Source organism: Lutra lutra, chromosome 2 (assembly GCF_902655055.1).
Source record: "Lutra lutra chromosome 2, mLutLut1.2, whole genome shotgun sequence".
NCBI lineage: Eukaryota > Metazoa > Chordata > Mammalia > Carnivora > Mustelidae > Lutra > Lutra lutra.
The window spans coordinates 9,212,065-9,224,699 of record NC_062279.1 but is presented as its reverse complement, the minus strand read 5'-3'; the positions used below and the strand labels follow the sequence as shown (position 1 = coordinate 9,224,699).

Here is a 12,635-nt window from a genome sequence, read left to right as displayed (position 1 = left end):
AGCACCATAATAGCTATATGCTCCTGGGGTGGCCAGGAAGGCCTGCCAGATATTTGTGAGAAATCTCCCATTTGATTTTACATGGAAGATGCTAAAAGACGAACTCAACGAATGTGGCCACGTGCTGTGTGCCGACATCAAGATGGAGAACGGGAAGTCCAAGGGGTGCGGTGTGGTTAAGTTTGAGTCGCCAGAGGTGGCTGAGAGAGCCTGCCGGATGATGAATGGGATGAAGCTGAGTGGCCGAGAGATTGATGTTCGAATCGATAGAAATGCTTAAACAGTTGCCTTTTTTAAACATCTATACCAGACCTCTGAATTTGTATTTTTTCTTGTTAACCATTTTAATTTGTTGGCTGGATGTATAAAGATGTTTAAAAAATTCAGTTGCTCTTTGGGGTAATTTGAATTACTTTTTTAATGACTGGGGTTCCATTTGACTGTTTGCATTGAGATTGCAATGTGCGCAATTTTTTTTTGTAGTTGTGGCATCTTGTTGACATCGAATATAACTTTGATAATAAATACCAGTTCCTGAAAAGAAAAAATATATATATATACTGGGTAAAAAAAAAAAAAAAAAAAGATTAAAAAATACTGGGTAAAATCTTCCATGAACCCATAGAATTTAGCACATCAGTTGGTAGCCGTGAAGGCTTGATGGGTTTTATTGGTATGGACCTAGAACATGGAACATAGAATACACTTAGTATACACATTTTGAATTACTCATTTCTTTCTTGAACTATACCACACACTGAACCCATCTAACTTCTACATAAACCATTTAATAGTCTTATCCTCTCTGGAGGTCTCTAGCATATTCAATAAGTGAACCCATTCTGGTCCACTCAAGTTGTCATGCTTTCAACATAAATACATCACTACCAAACCAAAGCATGGACTTTCAGAAGACAACCAAAGCGTCTACATTTTACCTCCTGTCAAAAGCTCACCACAGATTTGGAACATATATTAATGAGCAGTGCCCCGTCTGACGGGTGGGAAAACAGAAATGGTAGAAGGGCTATAAAATACAGTTTTTAAAAATGTTTCATGCCTCAAATTTCTGTCACAGCCATTGTTCACAAATACCACTTTTTTTTTTAATGACAGCTCGGGGGGTAATAGTAAGATTGGTAGGGGGCATGCTTCAGTCCCTGTCGGTTTAGCAAAAAATAGGAATTATGTTGAATGCATATTTCTATTAGCTATTCCGAAAAGGAATTCATGAGAAACACAGTAGTGGGAAGACATTATGAACTGAAGTTATAGATGTTTTCGTTGGTGAACTATTGTACTTGGAAGAATAGGTTATAAGCCACTTGACAAAAAAGAGCAACTAGACTATAAAACTGAGCAAATAAAGCATTAAAAAAAAAAAAAAAAGGTCAGAGTGAAGTAAGTAATGAAAGGCTTTTAGTACCAAGACATTGACTAGAGTCCATTAAGAAGTGGAAATGAGATTGGAGGTGTATTTGTAGGGCTGGTAGTGTATAGTATCCCAACTCGTTATGTAAATCTACAGTCATGAAAAATCAAAGGCAGATGAACACAATTTTAAGGGAAAAAAAGGTACAATCAGCAATGTAGAAGTACATAAGAATCAGTGATAATCTTTGCCGAAAAGAAGGACCTTTCAAGCTGTACGTTCTGCCACAGGTGATGAGTAGTCTCGATTCACAGATGTGGATTTCTATGCACAGTGAAAGCGCATATGAAATGTGTTCATGACAAATGAGAAAGATCAATTTCTATACATAAGTGAAAAACACACAGCTTAATTATGAACAGCATGTGCCTTGTAAAATGCCCGTATGACCAGAGAAGAGAGTGAGAAATGAAGAAATAAGAAGTAAAGCTAAAGATAGCGTTAGAGATTAAGGTAACGTAATTCAAAGGCAACACGACAAGCCGTGGCAGTCATTTTAATTACCAAACAGCACAAAGCAAGCAACAGCATGGACTTTCAAGGTTCTGTGTCTGTCTGGCAATGCATAAATCATCCCAAAGTCTACTTCTGATCTGCTAAATGAGATCTGTATGAATAAATAAGGACTACTTCCATAGCTTCACTTTAAGTATTAAACCTACACAAAATAGAGCCAACTGCCAAGGCAAAATGGTCACACCAGTAGGTGACGTGATATGGGAAGTTTTAACCTTAATCTATACTCTGCATACCAGGAAAATACACAACCTGAATACAGCAGTGATACTGGTATGCAAACACAGCATCAAACAAGTCTCGTGGTTCATACTTTCATTAATACTGTTGCTTCTAAGTTCATCCTCTATTAAAATCAAAGATGCTTAGGGGTGCCTGGGTGGCTCAGTGGGTTAAGCCTCTGCCTTTGGCTCAGGTCGTGATCTCAGGGTCCTGGGATCGAGCCCCGCATCAGGCTCTCTGCTAGGTGGGGAGCCTGCTTCCCCCTCTCTCTCTGCCTGCCTCTCTGCCTACTTGTGATCTTTCTCTCTGTCAATAAATAAATAAATAAAATCCTTAAAAAAAAAAAAAAGCAAAGATGCTTAATCATAATTTGATTCTAATAACCTTAACTGCTGAATAGAAGTCCACTATTCTCCGCATAAGCTCTCATTGGCAGTGCCATCTGACACATGCGCCCTCTGCGTGGTCTACAAAGGATTTCTGGAAGACAGAGCCTGAAGGCAGCCAAATTCATCTGTTGTCCTAGTGGGACACTATAATCTCAAATACATTTGGAAGGAAGAGGTACAGTGAACACTGTGTCCACTCCTGGGAAAAGTTTACTTTGTATACAGTTCAGTTAGATGAAGTGAGGGAGGTTCTGAAGGCCATAAATGTACTTATGATGGAGCCTTAGGCTACAGTCATGAAGTCCAAAGGGGTGGCTGTAAGATTCATTACCAACACGGGGCGCCTGGGGGGCTCAGTGGGTTAAGCCTCTGTCTTCGGCTCAGGTCAGGATCTCAGAGTCCCGGGATTGAGCCCCGCTTTGGGCTCCCTGCTCAGTGGGGAGCCTGCTTCCTCTCTCTCTGCCTGCCTCTCTGCCTACTTGTGATCTGTCAAATAAATCTTTAAAAAAGTTTTAAAAAATAATAAAATAAAAAAGAATCACTACCAACATACAACTTGCAACTAGTGTTTTTTGACTGCTATCCACAGTAGCTCACATTTACACGTGCAACTGTCCTGTATCAGCATAAGCCTGTAGCGTTACCAATGACCAACTCTTCCAATACTTGACAGCATTGGACAGGGAAGGAAACCAATCATTTACAAAGTATGTACTATGTGGTTGGCGGGCAGTATATCATCAGCTAGGTACATGAAACCTCCTCTCATCTTCTCAACAGTGGTCAAGGTAGACAGTAGCCAATTTACGAAGACAACAAGCTATAGGAAGCTAAGTTGCCCAGTCTATATGCCAAGAAATGATCCAGTCCAGGTTAAATCTAGTCCTTTCAGTCCTGGTCCTGTGTTCCTTATGGTATCGATACTCACTCAACAAAAGCCTGATTCCCCACCTGAGCTTTTCATCAATCACTTACACACCTCCAACCCTGAAGGCTAGAAACAACGTACACAATTGCACAGTATTCTTGCAGGCAATTAGGAGAAACGTGCCCCACAACCAAATATGGTAACAATGATTGTGATTCTTCAACATCCTGGCTGAGTTTATAACTGCCAATTAAGAAATCTGGAAAGGGTCGTTTTCTAAAATTTCAAATATAAAGTAAGACAATCAAGTGTTAAATCTTCTGTATCCTGAATAGACAGGTCATTAGATCCATACAGAGTACCTAATCTCCTGGGATATGTAGAATATTCTTTTCGAATTTTCAGAACTTAAGTGAAACCACAAGGGAAGCTGAACAACTATTAGCAGAGATACTTAATAGAGCACTACAGGCAAGAAAGTCAGCAGGGAATGAAAGGTACCCCAGTGCAATATATCACTTAAGAGTGAATGTAAGAGGGGCACCTGGGTGGCTCAGTTGTTAACCATCTGACTTTGGCTCAGGTCATGATCCCAGTGTCCTGGGATCGAGCCCCGCATCGGGCTCTCTGCTCAGCAGAGAGCCTGCTTCTCCCTCTGCCTCTACCTGTTATTCTGCCTACTTGTGCTCTCCATCTCTCTGTCAGATAAATAAATAAAATATTTTTTAAAAAAGAGTGAATGTAAGATAAAAGCTTTAGACCTACAGGGATCAGAAAAGCCAAACTTGATACCACAGAAGGACATTGATTGTTACAAGAATGTGTAATTTACAAGGAGATTCTGAATGTAGCTCTCTACTTTGGTGATTTTGGTGCCTAGGCTAATAAAACTTCCATGTAATATATGTATTTCAAGAAAAGGTAATCAAAACTTCAAGAAAAATGGCACATAATTTCATGTAAGAAACTTAATTACCAAGCCAGAAGGCTTGGTTAGGAAGTAAAAATTAATGTACCAAAAATGGTATGTAAACTTACTATAGGTCTTCAATTAAACGCAAAGGCAAGATGGGGGTGGGAGGAATAAGCAAGGTAAGGTGTTTGCAACATCCTCAGAGCTTTAGAACTACTCTGTGAAAACGTCCCTGAGCCGTGCACTTAAAATTGTCCAAATTCAATGACAATATAAAATTACACGGAAAATAGAGAATAGATTCCTTGCAATGAGTAAGGTTTGATACTGTAATTTACTTATATAGTTTACCATGCAGGCATACAAAGTAATATGATTTATAAAAATACTTTTCTGGAAAATGCATTGTCGATACAGTGTATAGTATAGAATAGCTTGAAAATAAATTTAGTATTTAAAATTCTATTTATCAGAGATATGAAAAATATTGTACATTTTTACTGAGGAGATGGCACTATTAGCAACTAGGACTTTTTGTCTTTTGTTTTTGTTCTCCCACTTACGGTGGTAGTGATGAATTTTCCCAGAACTTCTGGGAAGTTAATCTCCTAGACAATTTTCCTGAATCTGTTAAAGGCAGACCTTAGTCACGGAACAAAGCAGTATGACCCATAATCTTGGTTGCATTAGATCAGTTCTGAAAATACACCTAGCAAACTAGCTCTGCAGTTGAGAATCTCCATTTAGAGATCCAGAACTTAGTTTAATAGCTGATTTCCTTAGACAAAAATGATTAATTAGGGGCGCCTGGGTGGCTCAGTGGGTTAAGCCGCTGCCTTCGGCTCAGGTCATGATCTCAGGGTCCTGGGATCGAGCCCCGCATCGGGCTCTCTGCTCAGCAGGGAGCCTGCTTCCTCCTCTCTACCTGCCTCTCTGCCTGCTTGTGATCTCTCTCTGTCAAATAAATAAATAAAATCTTTAAAAAAAATGATTAATTACACAGTTAAAAATGGTTTCACAAATCTTATTTGTACTTCTCTAAAATTAAACATGGACATTATGTAAATATTTCTGCAGACAACTAATTGCCTTGATAATTGCAAGTTGTCATATAGAGTTTTGTTCCATCAAATTTTGACTTTGGAAAGCACACTATTCCCTTCCCTATCTCCAGTAACTCCTTGAGTCTCCGTCCACAAAGACGTGATATATACAATCCTTCTCCATGTAGGATGACTCGAGCTTTCTGCTGGTTATAGTTCTTTAGAGCTCATCTCACTGGAATGATGTATACTGTAGTTATGTGCATTGTAGGTGTTTTTTTTTCTGTCTGCAAAAATAAGAAAGTTGACCTCCTACAACAGAAATACCTTCCCCATAGGCTTATGGAGCTCAAAATTTTATGATGATTATTAATCTGTCTCTGTGGTCAAAGTAGAAGACATTTGTCCATCTTCAGATCGAGAGGGAAAAAACAGACACCGAACACACTGAGTCCCTAGAAGTGAAGGGAAAACATCATCCAGGTTGGAACCACTGGCTTTGAAGGACCCACTTTATTTTGCAGGTGAAGTACCTAGGAAGGCAAATAAATCACTCAGTGTCACACAGCTAATATAAAGTATAGATATGTGTATGGGTACATGCATACACACACCTTGACCTCTACTTTTAGACCATAGCTCATTCTGTTATTCTATCTAGGAACCGGCAATACCAATGACCTGCTGCCTGATGTGTAATTAATATCAACTACAATGTACAAGTCATTTCCACTGTGTTATTTGTGCAGAAAAATACCAGTGGGAGGGGAAGTATCATCACCAAAATGCTGATGGCTTTCCTGTGTATCCCAATTGAAGACACTCCTATGCAGCTGGTCTTCCTGGGGAAAGCAGGGCTGTAACCCTTCCCTAGTGGGAACTGCAGCCATTTACCAGAATAACTGTACTCTGGAGCAAGGGAAATGCCCAAACCTTTCAGAAGGCTGCACAATGCAGTTGACAGCAATACTAGATACGGCAGGAAGAAAATTCTAGGACATTCAAGACTCCTGTCTTGTATAATCCCCTGTCCATGAGTGTGGACAGGACTGGAAATATGAATTTCACTCTCATAGTTGAAAAAATCTTAGAATTAAGTTTTCCAAATCAATTCATCATTAGCGTAATTATCCACAATGAGCTGTCCCAATCAGGTAAGCCCCTAAAGGACTAGGTCCTTCCGTGGGGGGGGAAAAAAAAAAGAAAGATTTGAAAGGAATCAAATTTTGATAGTTTTGAAGGAATAAATTGTCATTTCATGAGAGGGCCCACAGAGGACATGCGCCAAAAACTTAAGAGTCCTCCAGGAGCCGACAGTGGTCTCCAGCTGACAGCAAGAACATTGTTCTGCTTCATGCCCATTAGAGTACGGGTTCTGTCAATAACAAGTGAACTTGGAAGACACCACCTCCAACCTTCGAGAACACAGCCCCAACCAATGCTTTGATTTCAGCTCTGTGAAACGCTGCACAGAGGAAGTAGTCATGCCATGTCTGATATCTAACCTAGACAGTGATAAGAGAGTGTGCTTTTTAAGCCACTAAGTTCATGAACATTTGGGACATAGTAATAGAAAACCAGTACAAAACCAAAAGAAGCCATAGTGGTGGTCTCCTAGGTAGAGTAGGGTCTGATGGTGGTCAGAAAAATGGAATAGTAACCCAAGTCTCTATTGCTATAGGTTCAATGGGTCCAAATGAACTACATGTCCCAAATGGTTGATTAGGAGGGATATACATGGCAATTGTCATAACGCCCAGCTGATACACTGACATGAAGTCAACATGGCAAGAGTTAACATGGCAAGAAGAACCCAACAGACCCTGGAATCTGCCACTCTTCTTTACTGCCTGATTAGTAAATCAGGAGAAACCCTTCATCTCAGGTGGGTATGAAAAGCTTAGCAACATCCTCAGACTTCAATCATACAAGTGATGTGATTACCAAATTATCACTTCTGAATTCACTTTTATGTTCCCTTCATTAACCAGATGGGCAGTAGAGGATGATAGGAGACTAGAAAAAACCTTAAAAGCTTAAGGAAATCCTTATCACAGCTGCTATGATGCAAGGGGACTATATCCTGAAAGCAACTACCACAACCTCTGGAACTCAGTACGTGGCTACTGATCCAATGCATAAAGTCTTTTCAATCCTCAAAGAGCATGGAAATGGCAGCTGTACATATATAGTCTTGCCTCAGTATTATGTTAACTGTTCTCTCAAAAATATAGTCTGTGAGGATTTGAGATCTTATTCCACGTATATGGTAAACAGACCAGAATATAGTAGCAAGCGCTACAGAAGGTGGAAATGAGGACAGATATTCATAACCCTTTCATACTGGTGAAGTTTTGAGGGGTTCAGTGATCCAGAACATTCCATGAAGGCACTCCCAACACAAAAAGGTTAAGTTAGTACACCAAGAACCCCTTACTACAGAATAAAAGTTCCAGAACTTGATGGGCCCCTTAAGATTTTAAAGGCAACATATGTCACTCTTGTAAATACTGTGGACTCATTTATGAACTAAAAGGCTCTTGATTTCAAGTGGGGCCCAGCTCAAGAGACATGGTCAGGTCCAGACAATGCTGCCAAATCCTACCACTAGAACTGCATGACATGGGGAAGTCAATGCTACTCTAAGTATCTACTCAAAGTAGCAGCTGAAGATGCAGGAGAAGTGCCTAGCGAGCCCCACAGGAGAGTCAGTACAGATCCCACAGGTTTTGGAGCAAGGCCATACACTTTGCAGCAGAGAAATATACCTTCAGTAAACAGTTCCCAGTAGGACACTGGACCCCAATCATCAGGAGCATCTGGCCATGGAACATCAGTGACAACAAAGTCAGAGCTGCCCATCATGATGTGAGTATCCTCAGATCTCCAGGCTGTAAGAGCGGTGAGCGCAAATCCTCCACGTAACAGAAATGCTATGTCAGCCATCAAGCCAAAGTGGACCCAAGCATCTCAAGTCATTTCATGTACAGGATTCAGAGCCTCCATGCTTCCTAACTGTTGGATCAACATCTCCTTCTCAAGATATAGCACGAAAGAGGTTCCCTATGAACAGCATATGAAGGGGAGGAAAGATCCAGATCAGATTCTCCGATGGTCAGCTTAACGTGCGTGTGCTGGAAGCAAGGTTGTTCAGTAGTGTTGCTACTTCAGACCCCCTTAGAGGTGGCATTAAAGAAAACTGTGAGGGAAAATCCTCCCCGTTGATAAGGTCTTGTGCTGCTCTGCTGTATACACTAAGTGTCTTTAGAAGGAGGCTAAACGAGCCTAAGTTAAGGTTATACATGAAGTCCTAGACAGGGGCAAAGGTCTTGACTGTTGGGTCTTGGTTCTTAATATATCAAGATTAATACAGTAAACAAGGAGACTTGGGCAACAGATATGTGTCTGGCCATTTGAAATTAACTATAAAATGTGAGAATGGGGGCGCCTGGGTGGCTCAGCGGGTTAAAGCCTCTGCCTTCAGCTCAGGTCATGATCCCAGTGTCCTGGGATCGAGTCCCGCATCGGGCTCTCTGCTCAGCGGGGAGCCTGCTTCCTCCTCTGTCTCTGCCTTCCTCTCTGCCTACTTGTGATCTCTGTCTGTCAAATAAATAAAATCTTTAAAAAAAAAAAAAAGCTTTTAAAATGTGAGAATGCTTGGGTCTCAGGTCAATGTTCACCAGAAAGTGTCTTCCATAGCAACCTAGCTGACAAGATCATTTGTCTGGCACTTTGAGCCAGCCCGTCCCCAGCCGCCCCAGTACTTGTGTGGTACTAGTGGTACTTGTGGGCTGGGACAGAGACTATCCATGTATGCCCATAATGACACAGGCTCCTTTTCACCAAGGCTGTGCAGTTAACGCTCACTCTGGAGACTTCACCTGTCCTCAGCACGGATTGCACCAGTGGTAGTAACTGACTTGAGTATCATGAATACCCAGGATTGTTCCTACCTAATGGGGCAAGGAGTCTAAACCCTGGCGAAGTTCCTGGGGCAAACGGTGGTGCCTCCGTGCCTGGTGACACGAAGTGAATGGGAGATCACGGCATTCAGGCCCTGACAGAAGATCAGTCTTCCAGAGATGAAACTCTGTTCCTCAACTGCCATTAGCAAGTGGACATGTTGGCCAAGAGTGATGTAAGAGGGAGATCATTATTAATTACTGCCCTTGAGGGGCGCCTGGGTGGCTCAGTGGGTTAAGCATCTGCCTTCGGCTCAGGTCGTGATCTCAGGGTCCTGGGATTGAGCCCCGCATCGGGCTCTCTGCTCGGCGGGGAGCCTGCTTCCCCCCCTCTCTCTCTCTGCCCGCCTCTCTGCCTACTTGTGATCTCTCTCTGTCAAATAAATAAAATCTTAAAAAAAAAAATATTGCCCTTGAACTAGATTCAGTCATGAGGACTCAAATTTGTTCCACTTACTAGCTATAGGAAATCTTTTAAAGATTTTATTTATTTATTTGAAAGAGAGGGGGAGAGAAAGAGAAAATGATTTAGGTGCCCCTAAATCTTTTTAAACATCTTTTTAAGAAACTCTGGCTGATTACGCCGCACAGAGCTGGTGACCAAAAAGACGGGTCTGAGCAGCACAAAGGGCAGACACAACACAGAAAAGATGCTTTTGTTGCCCCTTGTTCCTTTTGTCCGGCTCTCATTTCAGAGATGCCAGATTTGGCAATTTCATGCAAACTGACCCTCAGACTGGTGGCATTCCACCTCAACTGCCTTTCCAAATCCCTTTAGACTTCTGCCATAACGTCTTCTTCTGAGTCCAAGGTTCTGAGCGACAGGCCCCAGACAGGTGCATTACAGAAGTTAAAAGTGGTCACGGTACTTCTGCCAATGAAGGATGGGAGTCGGTGCATAAGGCTGTAGCCTACGGACAAATCTGGGAATCACTCTATTTCTCAGATGTCCCTGCAGAATTCAATCCTGGTGCCTGCAGCGATGACACTGATAACGCACCACTGTCTGTCCATCTGTCCATTTCGCTTGGCTTCCTCACTCCTACTTGTTGAAGTCCCAAGCATGCTGCCCCAATCTCACACTCACTTCCAGAGATGCAAGGGAGATACCTACATTTCTGTAAATCTCTTAGACATCAGAAATGATTCATACATACTTATTTATAATACTGGAATTATGGGGGCGCCTGGGTGGCTCAGTGGGTTAAGCCGCTGCCTTCGGCTCAGGTCATGATCCCAGGTCCTGGGTTCGAGCCCCACATCGGGCTTTCTGCTCAGCGGGGAGCCTGCTTCCTCCTCTCTCTCTGCCTGCCTCTCTGCTTACTTGTGATTTCTCTCTGTCAAATAAATAAATAAAATCTTTAAAAAAAAAAAAAATACTGGAATTATGGAACGGGTGCTGGCTTAGTGTGTACTATGTATGTACATTAGCATATGTAAATAAGATTATTCCTGTATGAGCTGGGGTTTAATTAACAGATTAAATTTTATACTGAAATACATCTGTCCATTAAAAGTCTTAAAGTATACAATTATCCATCTGCTGAGCTGACATTTTTCAGCCTGACATTTAATATTGTCACAAACAGGCAAACAGTTCTACTGAGCCTTGCCTCGTGTTTCAAGGGAAGTGTCTCCAGGCAGAAACTTTTTAATTAAAGTTTGATTTAATGAAAATTATGATTTACAAAAACAACTCCTTCAAGCAATATCAAATATCGAGACTGGAAAATAAATCCGTGAAGTTGTAATCTGAGAGCTTTCCATCACCTCTAAGTTTGTGTTAACAGCCAAGCACAAGAGTCAGACCTCTGCCATTACCCATTTTGTTCTGTTTACGACCTTCTATCATTTGCAAACAAGCAATTTCCCTTTTTGGAAATGAGGGGTGCTTTCCATTCTTGCTATATTGTTTTCAGTTTTAGATTCTTCACTGTGACTTGCAAACAGTAATAATAAAGGGAATACTGGCTAACATTTTGTGAACTCACAATATTACATGAGCTGATATTTCACACCTATGTTCCCATATGTAATTTTCATACCATATCTATGAAATAAAGTTACCATCCCACTTTCTAAATGAAGACATCCTCAAACAGGGATATAAAATAAACTTACCCAATTAGCATGCCCAGGGGTAAAAAGGATAAACCACCCAGCATTCTGACTCCTAACTATTCATTCCTAATAACTAGACAATTATGGCTAAAAAATATTACTAACGTATTTTGGGGAGGTGATTCCTCAAAACTCAAGATTTTAGAAAATACGGTTGTATCTATGCATTTTTTCACTCTCCCGTATTTCTCCTTGCCAAACTAGTTTATAACCTTCATGATTAATATTGGCAGAATTTTTACTTCTAATTTATAAGAACAATCTCTCCATTATACTACCCTGATGTGCCATGGCATACCTTTATGCCTCAAATAGTCTTTAAAAATAGGCTTTTCACTCTAAATCAAGAAAGTTATTAAATATATAGGTCAAAACACCAATCCTCATGACATCACTCAATAAAATTCCCTAAACTGACACCATATTTTAACTGCCAACTCATATTCCATCAAACCTATCCATATTTAAGATCATAAATATTATTGTGGTTTTTTAACCAAGTGCTTTTGATAAAAAGTATGCTCTTTTGGCTATAGGTAAATAAAAGACTATAGGTCTTTTCTACTTATTTAGAGAAATATTCCAGGAGGAAATTAGGTTCTCCTGAAATTATTAGAAACAATTAAGCAAAATAAGTTGTGGAGTCTAAAAATTGCTTGAAGAACGAAGGAACTGATTTGTGAGGAAACATCTTAGAAGCTGGATAAGCAGCTATCTGAAGAGAGATAAAAGTAATGATACAGCTAGAGCCATAAACACCATTAAGAGAATGGTTTGTCATCCGTGGCTCTCCTGCTGTATCTAGGCAAAGTGCCAAAAACACTGTCCCCAACTTTTGAGGTTTTATAACCTGCTGACCTAGAAGGGCAACCACCTAACAAAAGGAGCGGACAACCTTGCCAGTTATGTAAAGGTACCAACTTTCTAGGAATACACTTTTTTTGAGATTCTCTCTGAATCATTCTTAACTACCGACCGCAGCTTCGACAGAACTAGCTGCATTAGAAGGCTTTCCGTAGCAAAACAAGTCAGCTTACACCACTGCTCATTTTAACGCGCGACAACGCTTTTACCCGATTCCCAGAGGAAGGGCTTCAGTGGAGCCAAGTCAACTCCCCCCAGTCAGCAGAGCTCAGAGAGGGAGACGGAAGTGTGGGTCAGACAGCAGG

At 41.0% G+C, this 12,635-nt stretch overlaps 1 long non-coding RNA gene across 1 annotated transcript in view; it reads right to left on the bottom strand.

Annotated features, from left to right (window-relative positions):
* Positions 1–292: 292 nt before the first annotated feature.
* Positions 293–12,635, bottom strand: part of LOC125093965 (uncharacterized) — a 31,351-nt gene continuing 19,008 nt past the window's right edge. Inside the window, exon 3 of the long non-coding RNA XR_007125400.1 lies at positions 293–424. This is a non-coding gene — a long non-coding RNA (uncharacterized LOC125093965). The remainder of the gene's footprint in view (positions 425–12,635) is intronic.